We start from the raw sequence: 22,197 nt of genomic DNA, 5'->3' as shown, positions 1-22,197 counted from the left end.
CTCTCCAAGTGAAGAAGCTCCCTCTCAGGTTCTCCTTAAATATCTCACCTTTCACCCTTTACCTACGAGCCAAACCTCATTTGGGTAAGACTACAACTGCTTGCATTTACGCCATCTATAACCCTCATAATTGTACATCTCTAAAATCTCCTGCCATTCTCCATCACTCCAACCAAAATTTTTAACCTGTCCCTATAACTTGGGTACTCAGGACTCGGCATTTGTCCTTGTAAATTTTCCTCTATACTCCTTCAATCTTTCTGCTATTTCTTGTAGGTTGGTGACCAGCACAATACTCCAAATTTGGCCTCACCACTATTGTATACAACTTCAGCAGCAGCTACAGGGATATTGTGCAGTGGAAGCCTATTCCCTTTCTCTCTCCTGATAGTCACTTGCATCTTGTGCCTTAGGTGTACCTACCTCCCTGTATCGCCTGTCAATCATCCCTTCAACTCGCCTATGGATCCAGAGATTAATCAAGCTCCAGCTCTCAGTTGTCAGGATTTCCCTGCTATCCCACATTCCGTAAGAGGGGCACTCTCTACCCTGACTAACATTTCCACTGCTCTAACTGTGGAATAAGAAAGAAAGAGAGAAATAAAGTTGTCAGAAGCTGACCTTAGCCTCCACTCTTGTCACTGAAGCCTCTTGAGTTAAGACTTCAGCCCCCCATTCTCACAATGGCTGCCCTCCTTAAGCCTAGCTTCTTTTCATTGGCTCCTGCGAAGTTTGGAAAGGACCTTGTGCCCAGTTTGAGTCGTCCCACAATAAATATAAAGGAACAAGCTAAACCTGAGAAAGAAAAAAAACATTTCATTAAAAAACCCTTTCAAGACCTCTGGCATCCCATAATGCCTACAGCTGAAGTATTAGCTGTGTTGCAGCGAACCAGACACCCAAATTGCACATGGGAAATTTCTGCAAATGTATCATTTGCCCAGATCACCCTTTAACTTTAGCTTGAGGTTGAAAGATAACTTTTGACTAGTATACGAGGGATGAATTATTTGGTATAATTCAGTTCTGACTGTGAGACTTTTGACATTCTTCAGAAAGGGAAAATAGAATCTTAGATCATTCCATCTATCTTGCTTTGTGTAACTCTACTTTGCTGACAGCACAGTCCACATGTTTGATAAAAATGTTCACACAAAATACAATCAACAGATGAAAATCTAAGAGTAATAATTTAAAATAGAACATTAAATCAGAACTCAACTGAATATATGCATATCTGTATTGATGTTAATTAAATCAAAATTAAAAAAATCAAAGGCCTCAAAATGCTATGTGAGTTTACTGCAACAATTCTGTGATATTTCTTTGTTGTTTGATGAGTTTTGTAATCACCACCATCTGACATGTACCTCAATTAGTTGTGTTGACTATCTAGTAACCTGTAATATAATTTACAGTCATATTTATGAAGGATACTTATTAAAATAAAACAAAAGCTGCTTTGATTTTTTGAGAAACTAAAGCCTCACTTTTCCATTTGATAGAATTAACAGTACTTAAATCTGAGTGTATTATAGCAAAGCCAGCCCATTGCAAATGTTTTCTCGTTACTTTTAAATGCAGACTAAAAGCAAAGAGCTTATAAAAGCAAGAGAAAACAAAATGTCAAGTAATTTTTGCAGATGAGCAGTACTAAAATTCATGCTCTGGGCGGCATGGTGGTATTGCGATTAGCACAACGCTTTACAGAGGGGTTCAATTCCCACCACTGCCTGTGAGAAGTTTGTACATTCTCTCTGTGACTGCATGGGTTTCCTCCAGGTGCTGCAGTTTCCTCCCACAGTCCAAAGGTGTACTGTACCTGCTTGTAGGTTGATTGGTTAGGCTAGGATCAAATTAGGGGATTGCTGGGTGGCACAGCTCAAAGGGCCAGAAGGGGTTATTCTGTGCTGTGTCAATAAATAAACAAATAAATACTACTTGGAATAGCATAAAATTAATAAGATTGGGTCAGCAGTGTGTTATTCAACACCATCTTTACCTCATTCAAATCCAGAAAATAAAACCTGGACTCTGGGCAGCTGATCTAATATCACAAGTTCCATACTCTATGTCAAGATTACTTCATTTTTTTTCTTATTTCTACTTTCTAATGGCTCCGGGTGACAGGAGGGCTGTCTGCAAGGCCCGGAGTCCGGAGTCTGTGGACCGGAGCAAGACCCGGAAGGCGGGCTCCGGACCGGACCCTAACAACCATAAAAGGCAAGAAATACACATGAATTCATGGGGATGCTTTTTTTTTTCAAAGGAGACTTCAAGACACTCCTTGAAGCATACCCTCTAGACCCTTCTCATGACAAGACTTCAAACAGAGTTCCTGCTTAGAAAGTCTGGTCCTAGACATGTGACAGAGTATAAACAGAGCCTCAGTGATGAGGTATTGACCAGGGCTGTCCTAATTTGAGTTTGCTTGTCCTGCTGGTAAATCTGTTGCATTTTGTAAGGATAGTGTCAATGGTAGATCTTCCCCGCTTTGAGATTCCACTGGTTAGCATTAAGCAGGTAGTAGAATTTGAAAACCAATAGGACAGGGAATTAATACAAGGTGCTCATTCCAAATCTACACAGATTATTTGTTCAGGTCATAATTTCCATCGTAAATGGTAGTATCAAGGTTTCTCTACCTACCTGGAGTATCCAATTGAAATCTAGGTATGGGTAATTATATGCAATTACGTTTTTACCCATTTACTGGATGTCGGTATTGGTGGTAATGCTAATCTTTGTAGCACATTCCTGACTGCCTTTGACAAGCTATCATCGGGCTGCCTTTTGAACCATAGTTGGCTTGATAAAGATAATGAAGGTCCAAGGTTTAGATTCAGTAACAAAAGTAGAAAAACTATATACCTGTGTGACTCGGAGTACATCCTCAGTGATGTTTTCATGAACCTGCTGCCCTTGTCCTTCTTCATGGTTGACATCATGGCTTTAGGAGGTGCTACATCGGAAAGGGGGTTTATAAGATGTTATTATTCCCATTAGTTAATATTGGTAAGTAAAAGGCATAAATCTAAGAAAACAAAGAAAATAAAAATTCTCCAGTCCTGCTGAAGAGTTTCAACCTGAAACGTCAACTGTACTTTTTTCCATAGATGCTGCCTGGCCTGCTAAGTTCCTCCAGCATTTTGTGTGTGTTGCAAATATTGGGAGAATTGTTTTTAACAAAAAGAGTTGTAAGAATATGAAACTACAAAGTCAAAATGGATTAGAGTGTGGGAAAATAAAACAAAACTAAATACAAGTATCTACTTGGATTTTAGTAAAGATTGTGGAAAAGGCCCCTGTAGTAAGGTCATCCAGAATATTAAGATGCATGGAATCCATAGTAGCCATCTGGGTTCAGAATTGACTTGCCCATGAAAAATAGAGGGTTGACGTCAATGGAATTTATTCTGGTGAAAGTCCGTTACTAGTCGTGTTACACAAGGATCCATCCTAGGACTTCAGCTGTTTGTGATGTACTTGGATAAAAAAAAATGAGTTAGTAAGTTTGTGGATGATACAAAGATTGATAACATTGTAGCTCATCTAAAAGACTGCAAATGAGACAGCACGATAAAGATCATTTGCAGAAGTGAGCAAAACATAGCAAAAGGAGTTTGATATGACCAAAAGTTAAGAGTTGTACTTAGGGAGATCAAATGTAAAAGGGGCAGTCTGCAGTTAGTGGCAAAATCCTGAAATGTGTTCATGTAAGAGAAATGTTAGAGTGCAAGTCCATAGCTTCCTGAAAGTGATTGCACAGGCTGACTGGGTAACAAAGATCGCACGTGCCATGCTTGCTTATATTAGTTGAGGCATTCAGTTCAAGTGTCAGGAAGTTATGTTGCAGATTATTTAACTCTGTTTAGGCTACAGATGAATTATTGCATTCAGTTGTCATCACCCCATTAGAGGAAGGATATTGAGGCTTTGGAGAGGGGGCAGAAGAGGTTTACCAGGATGCCACCTGGATTAGAGGGCATGTGCTATAGGGAGAGGTTGGATAAACCTGGGCTGTTTCCAATGGAAGAGTAAGACTGCTGGGAGACTTAATCAAAGTTTATTAGATTAAGAGAGGCATAGATAGGGTAGGTAGCCAATATCTTTTACCCAGAGTTGAAACGTCTAATACTGGAGGGCTTGCATTTAAGGTGAGAGGTGGTAGCCTCATAGGAGATGCCCAGGGCAAATTTGTTTTTTTACACAGAGAATGTTGGCTGTCTGGAATATGCTGTTAGGCACATTTGTGGATAGAGACATTCAATAACCTCTTAGGTAGGTACCTAAGTGTGCAGATATGAACATTGTGTAGGCAGGAGATATTAGTTTAGTTGGACATTTGATTGCTAATTTAATTTGTTCGGCACAACATTATGAGCCGAAATGCGTGCTGCTGTGCTGTCCTATGCTTTATATTCTATGTAAATAACCTCATTATCTTAAAAATGTCATCCCAGGAGAGGCTTCAGAATCTGATATGAACTGATTTTGTACACCAGAGGAACCTAGAGATAAGCCAGTGTAGTGGGGAAGTTAATCTATGGTTGAGGACCAACTGTTATCTTTTTGAAAGGAGGTACAAGTTTGAGGGGCTGCGAGAGCTTACTTTAGATTTGATTTCTCTTATTCTAATGTAAGCCTGAAATTCTAAAATATTACATTTCCAAGTCTCAATAAATTTCACAAAGCATAGCACGAATTCTAACAATAAAAGTAACAGAAAATAATAGTTAAAGCTTGAATACATTTTTGCAAATAACTTGGACATTCTGCAATAAATATAAAATTGGGAAATATGGAAGAGGGCTCAATATTTCATATCACTCACTCAACCTGGCCAATAAACACATGACAAACTAAATGCCATTGGAAAGGAAATGAGTGCCAGGATAATGAATGAAAATTGACACCCACTCACGTGACCCACTGTAGTTTGTGTGGCTGGCTTATTATAATAATATCAATGGCCAGTCAGTCAAAAGTGCTGCTGATTACCTTAATTCATCACCACAGGAGTCAATATAATCAGCAGCTAACAGCTGCTCAAGGCATCTGCTAGTGTCCATTGACATCACGCACCATTTTATGGGGAGTCATGAGTCGGCAACTGATTGTGGAAGTCATTCCAGCTAGTTGGAGACAATGGCTGAACATGGCCAAGATTAATCACCAATATTTTCAGACATAACAGTGGAAACTTTGGAATACGAGAGGCATTCCAGACACATGATGAAACAGTTGGAGGAGGCACCTCTCAAGATTAACAGTGGGTGTGCCAACCCAAGCACCCTAATATAGTTCTGCAAAACATTTAGTCACAACGCACTCATGCTCAATGTTATTGAACTCACCTCGTGCTTTAACAGTCTTATGTAACACCTTCTGCTCTATTAACTGGACTCACAAAGCATTCCTTAAAAGGTTCAACAATTCGCATACTCAATCAATGTAATTGTATGATCCATCATGCCAACAGCTTTCTGCCAGCTCTGTTACAGCCACATAGTGAAAGTGTTGTCTAGGGCCAGGAAGATGGGCACAGCAAACATAGACAATCAAATTGATATTTCTATGTTTCGTGTCATGCTTTGAGATATATCTTTGGACTTATTCTATAGAGATATCTTTTGACCATATGATGATCTGCAAAAAGAGGGAAGATGAAATGGGAATTATGATATTATGACGAATTGGGATTTTGATCACTGAAAGCGCACACTGATTAGTCAGCCTGATAGAGTAGTGGTTTCTCCCCATTCCCCCTCCTGCTTCTCTTTTTCCACTCATAAGGGTTTAACCCTCATCTTTGTGGGGTTGCGGAGGATAAGGCAGCTGAGCTTATACCTTGGAGACCTATAATGCTGTGTAGTTCAGCCTCCTAACAGTTTGTTCCATGTTGCGTGACTGTATCAGTGGTCTGCTTATAGAACCTGCATGTGGCAACATGGCTCTGATTGCAGACATCTCTGTTCTTCTTCATGGGTTCTGCATTGAAATTAGGACATAGTAGACTGGAGTAAGGCTCTGTCTTATAGCAGTTGTCTTTGGTCTGCCATTGTAGCTCAAAGGTAGGGGCGCAGCGGATTGATGCAAAAAAATGTTCTTGAGAAGTAGTGAACATCCATGGCCTTCTTAAAACAACAACGTGCTCCAAACTGAAAGGTTTGTAGAGACCCTTACAATATCCAGAAATGACTAAGAATCATTAGAACTGCAGTCCAGGTCCAGAATAAGATTACTCCATAGTTTCATTCATAAATTACTCACCAATAAACATCTAAATGAATAGTACTCTTGGCAGAGAACCTTCCCTTTGCTGACCATTGGATTCTCTGCCTAAGCTGATCACGTGACTGCACTGCTCTTGTACAGCCATTTGTTAGCAGTGGAATCAGATGAATGTGGCATGAAGAAGATTGAGGTCACAATGTGCCTACTCCTGCATACTTGTAGATTTACTTGACCTCGTGCCCATTCCAAAGAGGTGGATGGTGTAAATTTTGCCAGAAGTAAGTGTGCAGACATTGCATAGAAAACCTGCAGCAAACATGCACCTGCAAAATCTAAGCAACAATCAAATAAAGGTGGATTTGTGCAGCCAGCCTAAATCTGAACACAGCCCCATAGATTTTTCACCCACCTATCAAGGAAAGAATTAAAATGAATGTTGAAAAAGAATGCTAGCACCAATTGCTGGGTTGGAATTCAGAGAATCCAGTATTCATTTAAACAAATTCAAAATGGAATTGAAAGTGGTATCTTGCCCAGTAAATAGTGTTTCTAAGATTGTCCAAGGACTGTTAGTAGTCACGAATGCACTTGATTTCTTTCTTATTTTGATCTCAGAATGTGGCAGTGCATTCATTAACCATTCCCAGTTGCCTGTAGAAGGTAACAGCAAGATCTCTCCTTGAACCACTACAGTTATTAATGAATCTGTCCTGCATAATTTTTTTTCAGAACCGAGTGGGCCACTTCAGGGTACAGTAAAATTCAAGAAAACTTGAGTATTTGAGTCATATACAGAGTAGTCTGAATAGCCTGGCTCACCTTTGAACAGGCGTGAGTGTACAGTTCATGTACCCTGAAGGGCATGAGTGTATCTGCTACACGTTTAAGACAACCGAGAGCAATTCTTTTCATGACTCTGTTCCTTCACTTATAAAATATATTGTATTTAGTTTCACAATACACTGTCTGTTTACTTAACCTTCGATTTGTGAACATTCACAGCATCAAAAGCGTTGATGTGCATCAATACTTGCTTCATCAAATCCAGAATCAGAACCGGGTTTACCATCACGGACAGAAAACAGCAGCAGTACAGCACAAAGACATAATATTGCATTAAAATCCCATATTAACTGAATAGTGCTAAATAAAAGGAATGAGGTCATGAACGGTTCAGAAATCTGATGGCAGAGGGGATGGAGCTATTTCTGATTCATTAAGTTTGGGTCTTCAGGCTTCCGTACTTCTGCTCTGATGGAAGTAAGCAAGGCTTTTAGAGATGAATGCCATCTTCTTGAGGTATCTCCTCTTAAAATGATGGTGAGGGCTGTGCCTGTGATGGGGCTGGCTGAGACCCCAACCCTTGGTAGTCGATTGCGATCCTGGACATTGGAGCCTCCACGTCCAATTGTGCAGCCTCCACTGGTGCAACCTGTCAGAATGCTCTCTACTATACAGCTATAGAAATTTGTAAGAACCTTTGGTTACATACAGCATCTCCTTAAGTTCCTAACAGAAGCAGAGCCACTAGCATGCCTTCTTAGTCATTGCATCAATGGGATGGGTCCAGGATACAGTAGCTGATGATGCCCAGGAACTTGAAGCTGCTCACCCCTTCGTCTGCTGACCCCTCAATGAGAACTGTTCTCCCAAATACCCATTCCTAAAGTCCACAATAAATTTCTTGGTCTTGCTGACACTATGTTCAAGACTGTTGTGATAGCTCTCTGTCAGCCTATCTGTTTCACTTCTGTATTCCCCCACAACACAACCTGAGATTCCACTCACAACAGTTGTGTCATTGGTGAATATAGATGGTGACTGAGCTGTGCCTAGCCACACTGGAGAGATTAGATCAGTGGACTAGGCACTCATTTTTGAGGTGTGTCTGTATTGATTGTCAGCAAGGAGTTCAGATTGAAGCTCACCTGAATCAATCTACAGCTCAGCCACAGGAGATTAATGCACACACAATGAAAATCAAATTATAGCTGAGCAGACAATTGGGGACCTTAAAGAACAATTTTCTTGCCTGGACCAATCAGGGGGAATTTTGCTATACAGCGCATGGTGGGTACCTCAAAATTTATAGTAGTTTGCACCTTTTACAGATTAGAAGTTATGTGAGTTTGGTCCTCATCAGCAACAAGTGAACCTGAGATGACTGAGGGGGTGGAGGGAAGCAGGAATGTAAGGGAATTCTTTCTACCTCAACAGGGCAGACTGATGGTGTTGTGTCTTCAGTGAGGAGAAGATTGAATGGAATCAAAGTCATCAGTTTGTATCTGCATGCAGCAAGACCAGGACATCAGTGAGACTTGGACAGCGTAACACCAGGTAATGGACAGACAATGCAAGTGCCAAACAATAGTCACCCCTGACAAGAGAAAGTTTAAGATTTTCCCTTGACATGCAACAATACTTTGATCATTGAAATCCTCACTATCAACATTTTGGGAGTCACTATTAAACAGAGTCTGAACCAGCTACACTATTGCTGTGGCTAACTTGAGTGAGGGACTGGGCATCCTACAGCAAGTGGCTTAACCCCTGACTCCCCAAAGACTCTCTTCAATTTACAAGAAGTAAGTCATTATTACAGGTTGGATGGCTTCAGTTGTAGTGGGAGTGCAGATCTTGCCAAGTGTTAGTAACTCAATGGAAATTCAGTGCTATCTAGCAGATGTTGCATGATGCGAGGGGCTGCAAATACCAACATGAAGGTAACTATGACTTCTACACTGGAGCTCCAAGCCGCACGGACAGTATTTCCATGTGTGGGTTTGCAGCCAGACTTCTACAGACTCCGATATTTTACATAGCGTTCAAGCAGGCCTGACAATCTACTGAACAACTTTACTCTATTTTCCAGTTATTTTTCTACAATACATAGAATACCAATTGTCATTTGATGGCTGGAAGGTAACAGAGTGCTAACTTCACCATTGTCCACTTGCACAGCTACTGCCACATTATCGAGAGCATTTAGTTATACTTAAATTCCCCAGTTCCCAGGTTGAGAAAAGAATACAATGTCTTCAATGTTCCAGTACTGCAGCTGTTCACTCTTGGTCATTCAATCCAGTACTGGCTGCCACCATGTCCCTCGGTGGGTGGGGTGGAGAGATTGAGTTGTCAGGAGTATGTTGATCTTCCATCAGCTCACTGTTAATGGTGGTGTTCCTGAAAGAAAGGGAGAAGCACATCAGTGTCTTCAGGGAACCTGTAAGGTGTGTCATGAAGGTCAGAATATTGATAAATGTGTACTTGTGCCATGGTTCAGAATATTGGTAAATGTGTACTTGTGTGGAGCAGCTGAATGAAAGATCCACATCCCAAGCATCAGAAACAGGAGTAAGGGTAGGCCAATCAGCCAGATTGCTTTTAGGTGTGTGAGGAGTGAGTACTACATGGGGATATGAGTGAGGCCAGTGCCGTTGGTATCAGGAGATGGAAGTGGATCCTACCCAGTTCATCAGGGGTAAAGCCCTCCCCACCATTGAGCAATTCAACATGGAGCATTGTTGCTGGAAAGCATCATCCATCATTAAGGACCCCCACCACTCATGTTCTCCTCTCTCTGCTGCTGTCAGGAGGAAGGTGCAAAGAGCCACAGGATATACGCCAATGGTTCAGGAACAGTTATTACCCCTCAACCACTCAGCCTTTGAACCTGAGGGGCTAACTTCACTCAACTCCACTCACTTTTCACTGACTGTTTCCACAAGCAATGGGCTCACTTTCAAGGACTCCTCATCTCATGTTCTCAATATTTATTGCTTAAATATTTTTTTTTCTTCTCTTTTATAATTGTACAGTTTGCTGACTTTGCACATTGGATGTGTGTCCATCCTGTTGGGTGCAGTCTTTCAGTTGATTCTGTTGTGTTTCTTGGATTAACTGTTCATGCCTGCAAGAAAATGAATCTCAGGGTTGTACATATGTGTTCTTGTTAATAAATTTATTTTGAGCTTCGAGTTAACTCTGCTTCTCACATAAGATTTACGATTTGTGCATACCTGAATTGTGCCAGATAATGCAGCTGATTATATACTTTCTTTCCTTTTACTGGTTCAGTTCAGACATTTACTGAAAAACCAAGATGTTATTCACTATCAATGTCTAATTGCATTACCTTTTTTTTTACTGCAGTTATCAAAAATAAACAGAACACTAGTTCATTTCTACCGGAAATGAAAAATGATAGCTATAGTTTAGTTAAATGAATTTATATACAGGACATAAACATCACTGCAGTTGAAGTTATTTATGGTCTAATCTAATTGTCACAAACTGAGGAATCAGTTAAGGGCAAATCATATTAGAGTAACGCAAGAACCTGAACAAGTAACAATAGCAGATTTCATTTCCTGAAGGGCATTATCTAAACAAATTGGTTTTAATGACAACATTGTAGCTTTATATTGAACATACATAATTGATATTATTTACCAGTGTTTAAGTTCCCTAGATGCTAGTGGAATTCAAATTTCAAGTGCCTTTTCCTTGGATTGATGGTGTCTACTTCCTGCTGCAAGTCATGGAATCACAGTTCTGGGGTCAGAGAATAACACAGCACAGAAAGAGACCCCCCAACACGACTCGTCCATGCTGACCACAGCAACCTGCCCGCTAGTTCCAGCAGTCTGAGTTCAGCTCATAACCTTACAAGCCTTTCCCCTTAACGGGCCTCTCCAAATTCCTGCTCAGTGTTGCAATTTTACCGGCCCTGACCACTTGCTATGCAGCTCATTCCAGGTACTTTCTATCCATTGTGTAATGAAGTTACCTCTCTGGTCTGCTTTCCTGACCTGAAGAAAAGACTATGACTGTCCAATTTATCCATATCCCACATGATTTAAAAAATATATCTCTGAAGACACCTCTCATTCTCCTTCGCTCCAGCAAACAACGACCCAGTGTGGCCAATCTCTCTTGATAGTTCAGGATCTCGAGTCCAGTCAACATCCTTGTAAATCTCTTCTGCCCACCCCACCCCCCCCCCCCCCCCCACCCAGCTTGTCAAGGTCTTTCCTACAACAGGGTGATCATACTCCAAGTGTGATCTTCCCAGTGATTTAAATGACTTACGTAAGGGTAGCTTGGTAGAATAGAGATTAGCATAACACTTTATAGCACGAGTGATCGGAAGATCTCGCTGCTGTCTGCTGAGAGTTTACATGTTCTCCCCATGATCTTATGGGCTTCCTCTGGATGCTCAGGTTTCCTCCCATGTTTCAAAGGCGTAAGAGTTAGGGTTAACTTGTTGTGATCGTGCCACGTCAGCACTGAAAACTTGGCAACACTTGCAGGCTGCCCCCAGCACATCTTTGGACTTTGTTGGACATTGACACAAACAGCACATTTCACTGTATGTTTTGATATTTCAATATACATGTGACAAATAGCCTAAACTTTAACCTTTATCTTTGCTCTTCAACCTTTAATTGCAATATGATGTCCCTACTCCTAAACTGGAATCCCTGTCTATTTGCTTCTGGTGAACTATGTACTTGTACTTCCAGGTCTGCCTGTTTCACAGCACACATCAGTGCCCTGCCATTCACTGTATAAGTCCTTGCCTGGTTTGAATGTCCAAGATGCATTAGCTCACTCTTCTCTAAATTGAAACCCATTTGCCATTCCTTAGCCCATCTGCTAACAACACTTCTAGCAATTCATGATGACCTGGTGCACATCAACAAGACCCCCACATTCAGTATCATCTGCAAAGTTGCTAAGGGCACCAGGTACATTCACGTCCATATCATTTACAATATTAATGAACAACAGAGGTCCACTGGACGTAGGCCCGAAGGAGGAGAATTATCTTTCAATCGTCGCCCTCTGCTTCCTGTCATTCAGCCAATTCTGAATCCATCTCGCTAGCTCCCCCTGAATCCCATGCAACGTAACTTCCCAGATCAGTCTGTCATGCAGGAAGGACCTTGTCAAAGTTTGCTTACTGCTAATATCACAGAAGAACCTCTTGGAATGATTTTGCCATGTCCATTTCATACCCTTTTTTGCCCTTCCTGATTTCCAACCTAAGCCTGTCCTTAATCTTTTTATATTAATCGAGGGATTCTTTTGTACACAACTGTTTAAAAGCATTATTGGCTTTCTATTTCTTCCTGACCAGAGCCTTGAACTTTCTCATCAGGATTCCTGAACTTGGTACTGTATGTCTATCTATCAGCCTAACAGGACCATACTGACCCCAGGCTCATGATATTTAAAAACCATTTATTCCTTAGCTCTTAAGTAGAGTTTCCCAAGATTTTGTAATCAGGATGGCCCAGCTGATACCAGAAAAACTGAAATCTCCCACTAAATCTGCCCTTCTATTCTCACAAAAGCACCACTGATGTTGGTCGACTCATTGACACATAGGATGGAAACTGAAAACCTGGCTGAATTGTGCCTCAGCAACAACCTCTCATTCAATATCAGCAAAACCAAGGAGCTGATGATCAACTACAAGAGGAAGAAGCTAAAGGTTCATGAGCCTGTCCTCATTAGAGGAAGAGAGATGTAAAGAGTCAATTGCTTTAAATTCTTGGCATTAACTGAGTCATGGCTGGAAGAAGGTAGTAGTTGGGAGTTTAACATCAAAGGATATACTTTAAATCAAAAGGACAGACAGGAAGGCATAGGTGGTGGTGTGGCTTTATTTGTTTATTTTATATATTAATTATTGTTACAGTAATTTTTATGTTTAGCACTGAACTGCTGCCACAAAACAACAGATCTTACAATTTATATCAGCGACAATAAACCTGATTCTGACTTTACTAGAAATTTGCACAGATTCAGCATGCCACCATATATAAAAGCAGTGTGTAGGGTACATCATGCCTGGTGTGGAGAAACCAATGCCTGGGAATGGATCAGTCAATAGAATTGGTAAATGCAGTTCAGTCCATCACAGACAAAATGCTCTCCACCACTGAGTACATTTACGTGGAGAGCAGCATCCATCAAAATTCTGCAATGCCCTCTTTTTGCTAATACCATTGGGTAGGAGGGACAGCAACCTTAGGTCCTACTGCTCCAGGTTCATGAATAGCTACTACCCTAGAAACATCAGGCTTCTGAACTGATGTGGATAACTTCATTCACCACTATCCTGCACTAATTCTCCGATCAACAGTCTCACTTGCAAGGACTCTTTACGGTTCATGTTCTCAGTATTAGTAGACAGATTGTTTTCTGTGGCACATTGGTTGTTTGTTATCCTCTGTCTATTTACATATAGTTTTTTGGAAAATTATGTTGTATTCCTTTTTACTGTAAATGCCTGCAAGAAAATGAATCTCGGCAGAGGATATGGTACCACTAAAAGTATGATAATAAATTTACTTTGGAATTTGAACTACCTGCTCCTCAGGTCCAGAAGTTAAATTCACCCTTTGCCTTACCCCAAATTTTACCTCACCCCAAATTTTACCTCATTGATGTGGCCCTTACCCAGTTGCAAACTGTCCTCAAAAGAAAGCTACTAAAATATTGAAATCTTGATGATAAAGGAACGACATTAGCAAGATCGGTCCTGAAGAGCTAGCTACTCTTTCAACTGGTTTTGAAAATCCTCAATTGGAACAGATCCCAAAATGTTACTCTATAAATTTCCTTGTTAGGAATTAAACATGGGGCAGGTGTGACCTGTACAAAAGGGATGGGTTGCACTTGAATCCAAAGGAGTCCAATATCCTTGCAGGCAGGTTTGCTAGAGCTGTTGGGAGTGATTTAAACAAATATAGCAGCAGGATGGAATCAGTATGATACATCTGAGGCCGAGCCAGCAGGTTTACAAGTAGATGATGTAATATGAATGCAAGGGAGGATAATCCAATGATTGTGAGCAAATACAGATAGAGCAAAGAGTTCAATCATACCACAGAGGCAAAATTCAAAAGGGCAAAGAATGCAGGACTGAAAGTGCTGTTTTTAAATGCACGTAGCATTTGGAATAAGGTGGACAAACTCATGGTGCAGTTAGAGATTGGTCAGAATGACGTTGTGGGCATCACTGAGTCGTGGCTGAAAGAAGGCCATAGTTGGGAGCTTAACACCAAAGGATACAGTACACTTTGTGTTGAAAGGACAGGCAGGAAGGCATAGGCGGTGGTGTGGCTCTGTTGGTAAGGGAGGGAATTACAAGAGGTGACATAGGGGCAGAGAATGTTGAATTTTGTGGGTGGAGTTAGGAAATTGCAGGGGTAAAAAATAAACATTATGAGAATCATATATAGACCTCCAAATAGTAGCCAAGATGTGCGGTTGAAATTGCAAAGGGCGCTGGAAAGGGCATATAATAAGGGTAATGACACAATGGTAATGGGGGACTTCAATATGCAAGGGGATTGGGAAAATCAGGTTGGTGTTGGATCATATGAGAGGGAATTTGTTGAATGCCTGCAAGATGGCTTTTTAGAGCATCTTGTGCTCAGGCTGACTCGGGGAAAGGCTGTTATAGACTGGGTGTTGTGTAATAACTCAGATCTTATTAGTCAGCTTAATGTAAAGGAAACCTCAGGAGGCAGTGATCATAATTTGACTGCATTCACACTGCAGTTTGAAATGGAGAAGAGTAAGTCACATGTATCAGTATCTCAATGGAATAAATGGAATTACAGAGGCATGAGAGAGGAGCTTGCCCAGGTGGATTGGAGGAAGATACTGGCAGGGATGACAGCAGAGCAATGATGGCTGAAGTTTCTGGGGATAGTTCACAATGCACAGGATAGATATGTCCCATAGAGGAAGAAGTTCTCAAATAGCAAGAGTAGGCAACAGTGGCTGACAAGGAAAGTTAAGGACTGCATAAGAGTCAAGGAAAGGGCATATAAGGTAGCAAAAGTGAGAGGGAATTTGGATGAGTAGGAAGCTTTTAAAATCCAACTAAAGGCAACTACAAAAACTATAAGAAGAGAAAAGATGAAATATGAGGGCAAACTAGCCGATAATTTAAAGGATACTAAAAGTTTTTTTCAGTTATATAAAGAGTAAAGGAGAGGTAAAAGTTGATCATGGAAAATGATGCTGGTGAGGTAGAAATGGGGGCAAAAAATGGCAGATGAACTTAATGGGTACTTTGCATCTGTCTTCACAGAGGTCCGTGAGTGTCAGGGAGCAGGAGTGAGTGCCATTGCTGTTACAAAGGAAAAAGTGCTAGGCAGACTCAAAGGTCTTAAGGTGGATAAGTCACCTGGGCCCGATGGACTATGTCCCAGAGTGCTGAAAAATGTTGCTGAAAAGATAATGGATGCATTGGTCAAAATCTTTCAAGAATCACTTGATTCTGGCATGGTCCCAGAGGACTGGAAAACTGCAAATGTCTCTCCACTCTACAGGAAGGGAGGAAGACAAAAAAGAGGAAATTATAGATTAGTTAGCCTAACCTCAATGGCTGGGAAAGTGTTGGAGTCCATTATTAAGGACGGGGTTTCGGTGTACTTGGAGACTAATGATAAAATAAGACAAAGTTAGCATGGTTTCTGTTAAGGGAAAACTTGCCTGACAAATCTGCTGGAATTCTTAAAGGAAATAACAAGCAGGATGGGCAAATGAGAGATAGTGGATGTTATTGAATTAGATTTTCAGAAGGCGATTGATAAAGTGCCTCACATGTGGCTGCTTAACAAGATAAAATCCTATGGCATTACAGCAATGATACTGGCATCGATAGAGGGATGGCTGACAGGCTGGAGGCAGCGAGTGGGGAAAAAGGTGGCCTTTTCTGGTTGGCTGCCAGTGACTAGTGGGGATTAGAGCAAACAACACACTAACTGTTTATTCTAATTTACTGAAGATTGTGGCTGGATACCCAGACGATGTCATCCCTGGACTAATTCAGTCCAAAGACCAAATTCAAGAGACAGTTATACTGCATGACTAGTATAAATGAATAAAAATAATGGAGTGAAATATAGACCTGATGAGGTAATGATAGCACATTTCCTTCCCTGAAAATAAAATCCAGTTTTTCTATGCCTATTTAATATTTGTGAAATGTGAAACTCCATAACGAAGCGGATTATTGGGTCCCTGCAGGTGAATGTTTGTTAACTCCACTGTGTAGCTGTGGCTCTGTGCTGTGTGACCTCACTTAAGGCTGCTCCTTAATCAGAAGTTAAGTATGATGGCAATGAAATCCCAGGAGGACGAGTAGATACTGAGCAAGAACACCTCAGGCATCATCAAAGTGATCTGCAACACACAGGCAGCAGAGCGGTCATGGTGAGAAGTATTAACTTACATAAACAGTTCTAGACATAGGAGAGAACAAGCTGTCAGTTCAGTAGCCTTTATTCCAAAAACTACTGAGAATGAATCGCACAGCCCTTTTTATCAGTGTAAAATGACAGACAAAACTAACAATACACTCAAATGGGTGTGCATGCCTGATGCAAACCAGTAAGAACGTGAAATTTGATAAGGTAACATGGATTCATCCAGAGAGGAGACCTAACACCAGCTCTATACTACTTTATCATGTAAACACGTGGACCAATGATCAACTGAAGCTCGATTTATATGATGGATATTTCTCTAATGCACTATATGTACACTGCAGTCAGTATGTTGCAGCCAAAGATTGACACACCAGTGATCTGTAGAAATGTCACAAATAATTGACAACAGAGGTGCCATTTATAACTCCAAATTTAAAGTGTTTTGAATGTTTGCTGCCTCTTTGATCTCCTGAGCTTTTATCTCTTTCTCTCTCTCTCTCTCTCTCTCCCAGATTGTTGGGTTTGGGTAACAGTCTTGCTCCTCTTGTGTCAGTATACACAAAGATTTTGTTACATTTATCAACAACAATTTTCCATTCATAGAATCGTTTAATCTGCTTAACCATAATCAGACTTTTCTCAGTGTTCTATCACTAATTCTTATTCATAAATCCCAACATCTTTTGATTACTGATGAAGAAGTTAATTCATCTCAAACACCAGAAAATCTGCAGATGCTGGAAATCAAAGCAACACACACATGAAATGCTGGAGGAACTCAGCAGGTCAGGCAGCATCTATGGAATAGAGTAAACAACAGTCGATCTTTCAGGGCGAGACCCTTCATCAGGTCAAGTTAATTCATCTGATGTTTTCCACATTCTCTCCCCTGCTTTTAGAATGTCAGTGCTAATATTTGCTGCCTTCCAGTTCACAATGACTGTTCAAGGATCCAGAGAATTTGGAAAGAATATAATTCATGCTTTTGACACATGCTGGTCATTAACTAAAGAATATTAATCAGCTTTTAGTCCCATTAATTCTATCAACACTTTCTCTTCTCTGATATTTCTTTCTCTTAAATTTACTAGCCTTTTTTATTCTGGTGCCAACAAAAAAACATCTAGATTTAAGAATGCGCTTTCACAAGTTGCAGTTGTAGGCTTTGAGTGTGTGATGCCATGTTTGATAATCGAGAAGAAGAGGAAAGGACCAGCTGATTACTGGCTTGCACATGCAGTGCGCCTACATGATTAGCAGCCAGCATATGCTGGCTCAGCTTATCGTCAGAAACTGCCAGCATTTGCAAGCCATCTTGAAAGTGACTTCAAGGGGTTTGCTGCATTAAATAATTAGATACAGTGTTATGCTATTTGCTGGAGGGACACCTGTAGGTAACAGTCACCATATGACGTACATAAACTGAAGCCGAAATGCTGCCTCTCCCTATCTGGTTGCTGACTAGACCTAAGGAGATGATTTTGTGAGTAATAAGCAGAGATATTTTAGACAGCTCACCATTCCAACCCTGCTGAAAGGGGCAATTTTGTAGGCGAGTTCCCATTCTTCTGACACAATATGGTAGGAAATAAGAGAACCCACAGAGCACAGATTTCCCATGAAGTTTCTGACATTTGATTTCTTCCTCTTTCACTTCATATTTCACCCCCTTTCAGCCCCAGTAAGTAGGGGAGGACTGTCCCCGGAAGGTCTGCCCCGAGCAGGTAGTTCCAAACGCACTACCGTGTGTCTGCCCGCGGCTCCCGATGGCGGTACGAGTCCCACGTGTGCAGGCCGCCACACAAAGACATATTTTTACTGCTGTAACATCAATAAAAATCAGCATAAAAGCAAAAGATAGGGTGTAGGTTTTTATGAACAAAACATGCAAGAGTCATTTTATGTGCTTTACAAAACCCACAGGTCTTTACTTCCATTACAAACAAACAAAAACAGTCACCTTACATTGACACATACCATCAGACACCGTCTCTTACACTGACATGTTACATCAGACACCGTCTCTTACATTGACACGTTACATCAGACACTGTCTCTTACACTGATAGGTACCATCAGACACTGTCTCTTACATTGACAAGTACCGTCAGACACCGTCTCTTACACTGACACGTTACATCAGACACCGTCTCTTAAACTGATAGGTACCATCAGACACTGTCTCTTAAACTGATAGGTACCATCAGACACCGTCTCTTACACTGACATGTTACATCAGACACCGTCTCTTACATTGACAAGTACCGTCAGACACCATCTCTTACATTGACAAATATCGTCAGACACTGTCTCTTACACTGACTTGTACCATCAGACACCATCTCTTACACTGACACGTACCGTCAGACTCCCTCTCTTATGTTGACATGTTACATCAGACTCCGTCTCTTACACTGACACGTACCATCAGACACCGTCTCTTAAGCTGACACGTATGGTCAGACACCATCTCTTACATTGACATGTTACATCAGACTCCGTCTCTTACACTGACACATTACATCAGACACCGTCTCTTACACTGACACGTTACATCAGACTCCATCTCTTACACTGACACGTATGGTCAGACACCATCTCTTACATTGACATGTTACATCAGACTCCGTCTCTTACACTGACACATTACATCAGACACCGTCTCTTACACTGACACGTACCATCAGACTCTGTCTCTTACACTGACACGTATGGTCAGACACAGTCTCTTACACTGACACGTTACATCGGACACAGTCTCTTACACTGACACATTACATCAGACACCGTCTCTTACATTGACATGTTACATCAGACTCCGTCTCTTACACTGACACATTACATCAGACACCGTCTCTTACACTGACACGTTACATCAGACTCTGTCTCTTACACTGACACGTACCATCAGACACCGTCTCTTACACTGACACGTTACATCAGACTCCATCTCTTACACTGACACGTACCATCAGACACAGTCTCTTACACTGACATGTTACATCAGACTCTGTCTCTTACACTGACACATACCATCAGACACAGTCTCTTACACTGACACGTACCATCAGACACAGTCTCTTACACTGACACGTTACATCAGACTCCGTCTCTTACACTGACACGTACCATCAGACACAGTCTCTTACACTGACACGTTACATCAGACTCCGTTTCTTACACTGACACGTTACATCAGACACAGTCTCTTACACTGACACGTTACATCAGACTCTGTCTCTTACACTGACACGTACCATCAGGCACAGTCTCTTACACTGACACGTTACATCAGACTCTGTCTCTTACACTGACACATACCATCAGACACAGTCTCTTACACTGACACGTTACATCGGACACAGTCTCTTACACTGACACATTACATCAGACTCCATCTCTTACACTAACACATACCATCAGACACCGTCTCTTACACTGACACGTTACATCAGACTCTGTCTCTTACACTGACACATACCATCAGACACAGTCTCTTACACTGACACATTACATCAGACTCCGTCTCTTACACTGACACATACCATCAGACACAGTCTCTTACACTGACACATTACATCAGACTCTGTCTCTTACACTGACACATACCATCAGACACCGTCTCTTACACTGACACGTTACATCAGACTCTGTCTCTTACACTGACACGTACCATCAGACACAGTCTCTTACACTGACACGTTACATCAGACTCCGTTTCTTACACTGACACGTTACATCAGACACAGTCTCTTACACTGACACATACCATCAGGCACAGTCTCTTACACTGACACGTTACATCAGACTCTGTCTCTTACACTGACACGTACCATCAGGCACAGTCTCTTACACTGACACGTACCATCAGACACCGTCTCTTACACTGACACGTTACATCAGACTCTGTCTCTTACACTGACACGTACCATCAGGCACAGTCTCTTACACTGACACGTTACATCAGACACAGTCTCTTACACTGACATGTTACATCAGACACAGTCTCTTACACTGACACGTTACATCAGACACAGTCTCTTACACTGACATGTTACATCAGACTCTGTCTCTTACACTGACACATACCATCAGGCACAGTCTCTTACACTGACACATACCATCAGACACAGTCTCTTACACTGACACGTTACATCAGACTCTGTCTCTTACACTGACACGTACCATCAGGCACAGTCTCTTACACTGACACGTACCATCAGACACCGTCTCTTACACTGACACATTACATCAGACTCCGTATCTTACACTGACATGTTACCGTCAGACACCATCTCTGACATAGACATGTACCGTCAGACACTGCCTGTTATGTTCACACGTACCATCAGACACCGTCTCCTACACTGACATGTTATATCAGACACCGTTTCTACATTGACTTGTACCGTCAGACACCGTCTCTTACACTGTCATGTTACATCAAACACTGTCTCTTACATTGACTTATACCGTCAGACACTGTTTCTTACACTGACACGTACCATCAGACTCCCTCTCTTATGTTGACACGTTACATCAGACACCGTCTCTTACGCTGACACGTTACATCAGACTCCCTCTCTTATGTTGACACGTTACATCAGACACCATCTCTTACATTGACATGTTACATCAGACACCATCTCTTACATTGACACCTTACGTCAGACACCGTCTCTTACACTGACACGTTACATGAGACACCGTCTCTTGCATTGACACCTTACCTCAAACACTGTCTGCAAGTGAACACAACTCAACGATGGAGTTTGTGAGTTATGTACAACAGGTTCCATTATAAACAATATGTGTCATCTGTCACCGTTATATTACCGTACAAGAGCATCTAATAAAGCAAATAAAATAGTGAGATGTTAGAGGATTGGGGAGCTTTTAAAAATCAATACAAGTTAACCAGAAAAATACATAACGAGCAAAAAGATGAAATATAAAGGTAACCTAGCCAAAAATATCAAAGAGGATAGCAAACATTTTTCAGATATATAAAAAGAGAGGTGAGAATAGATATCAGACTTTTGGAAAACGACACTGGAAAGGTAGTAATGAGGACAAAGAAATGGTGGATTAACTTAATAAGTATTTTGCATCAATCTTTGCTGTATGCCAGAAATTTGAGTGTCAGGGGACAGAAATGAGTGTAGTTGCTATTACTATGGAGAAGGTGCTTGGGAAGCTGAAAGATCTGAACACAGATAAGTTACCTGGACTAGATGGACTACACCCAGATTTCAGAAAGAGACGAATGAAGAGATTATGGAGGCATTAGTAATGATCTTCAAGAATCACTAAATTCTGGAATGATTACAGAGGACTGCAACAATTACAAATGTCACTCCACTCTTTAAAAAGTGAGTGAGGCAGAAAAAAGGAAACTATAGGCCAGTTAGCTTGACTTCAATGACTGGGAAGATGTTGGAGCCCATTATTAACTATGAAGTTTCAGTGCACTTGGAGGCACATGATAAAATAGGCCAAACTCAGCATGGTTCCTTTAAGGGAAAATCATGCCTAACAAATCCGTTGAGTATATTTAAAGTGGAGGTTGATAGGTTATTTTTTAGTCGGGGTGTCAAAGGTCATGGGAGAAGGCAGGAGAATGGGTTTGAGAGGGAAATTAAATCAGCCATGATGGAATGGTAGAGCAGACTCAATGGGCTAACTGGCCTAATTCTGCCCCCACGTCTGGTGGTCTTATGGT

The sequence above is a fragment of the Hemitrygon akajei genome, chromosome 4 (genome assembly GCF_048418815.1).
Source record: "Hemitrygon akajei chromosome 4, sHemAka1.3, whole genome shotgun sequence".
Classification (NCBI taxonomy): Eukaryota; Metazoa; Chordata; class Chondrichthyes; order Myliobatiformes; family Dasyatidae; genus Hemitrygon; species Hemitrygon akajei.
Note: the sequence above shows the minus strand (reverse complement) of the source record.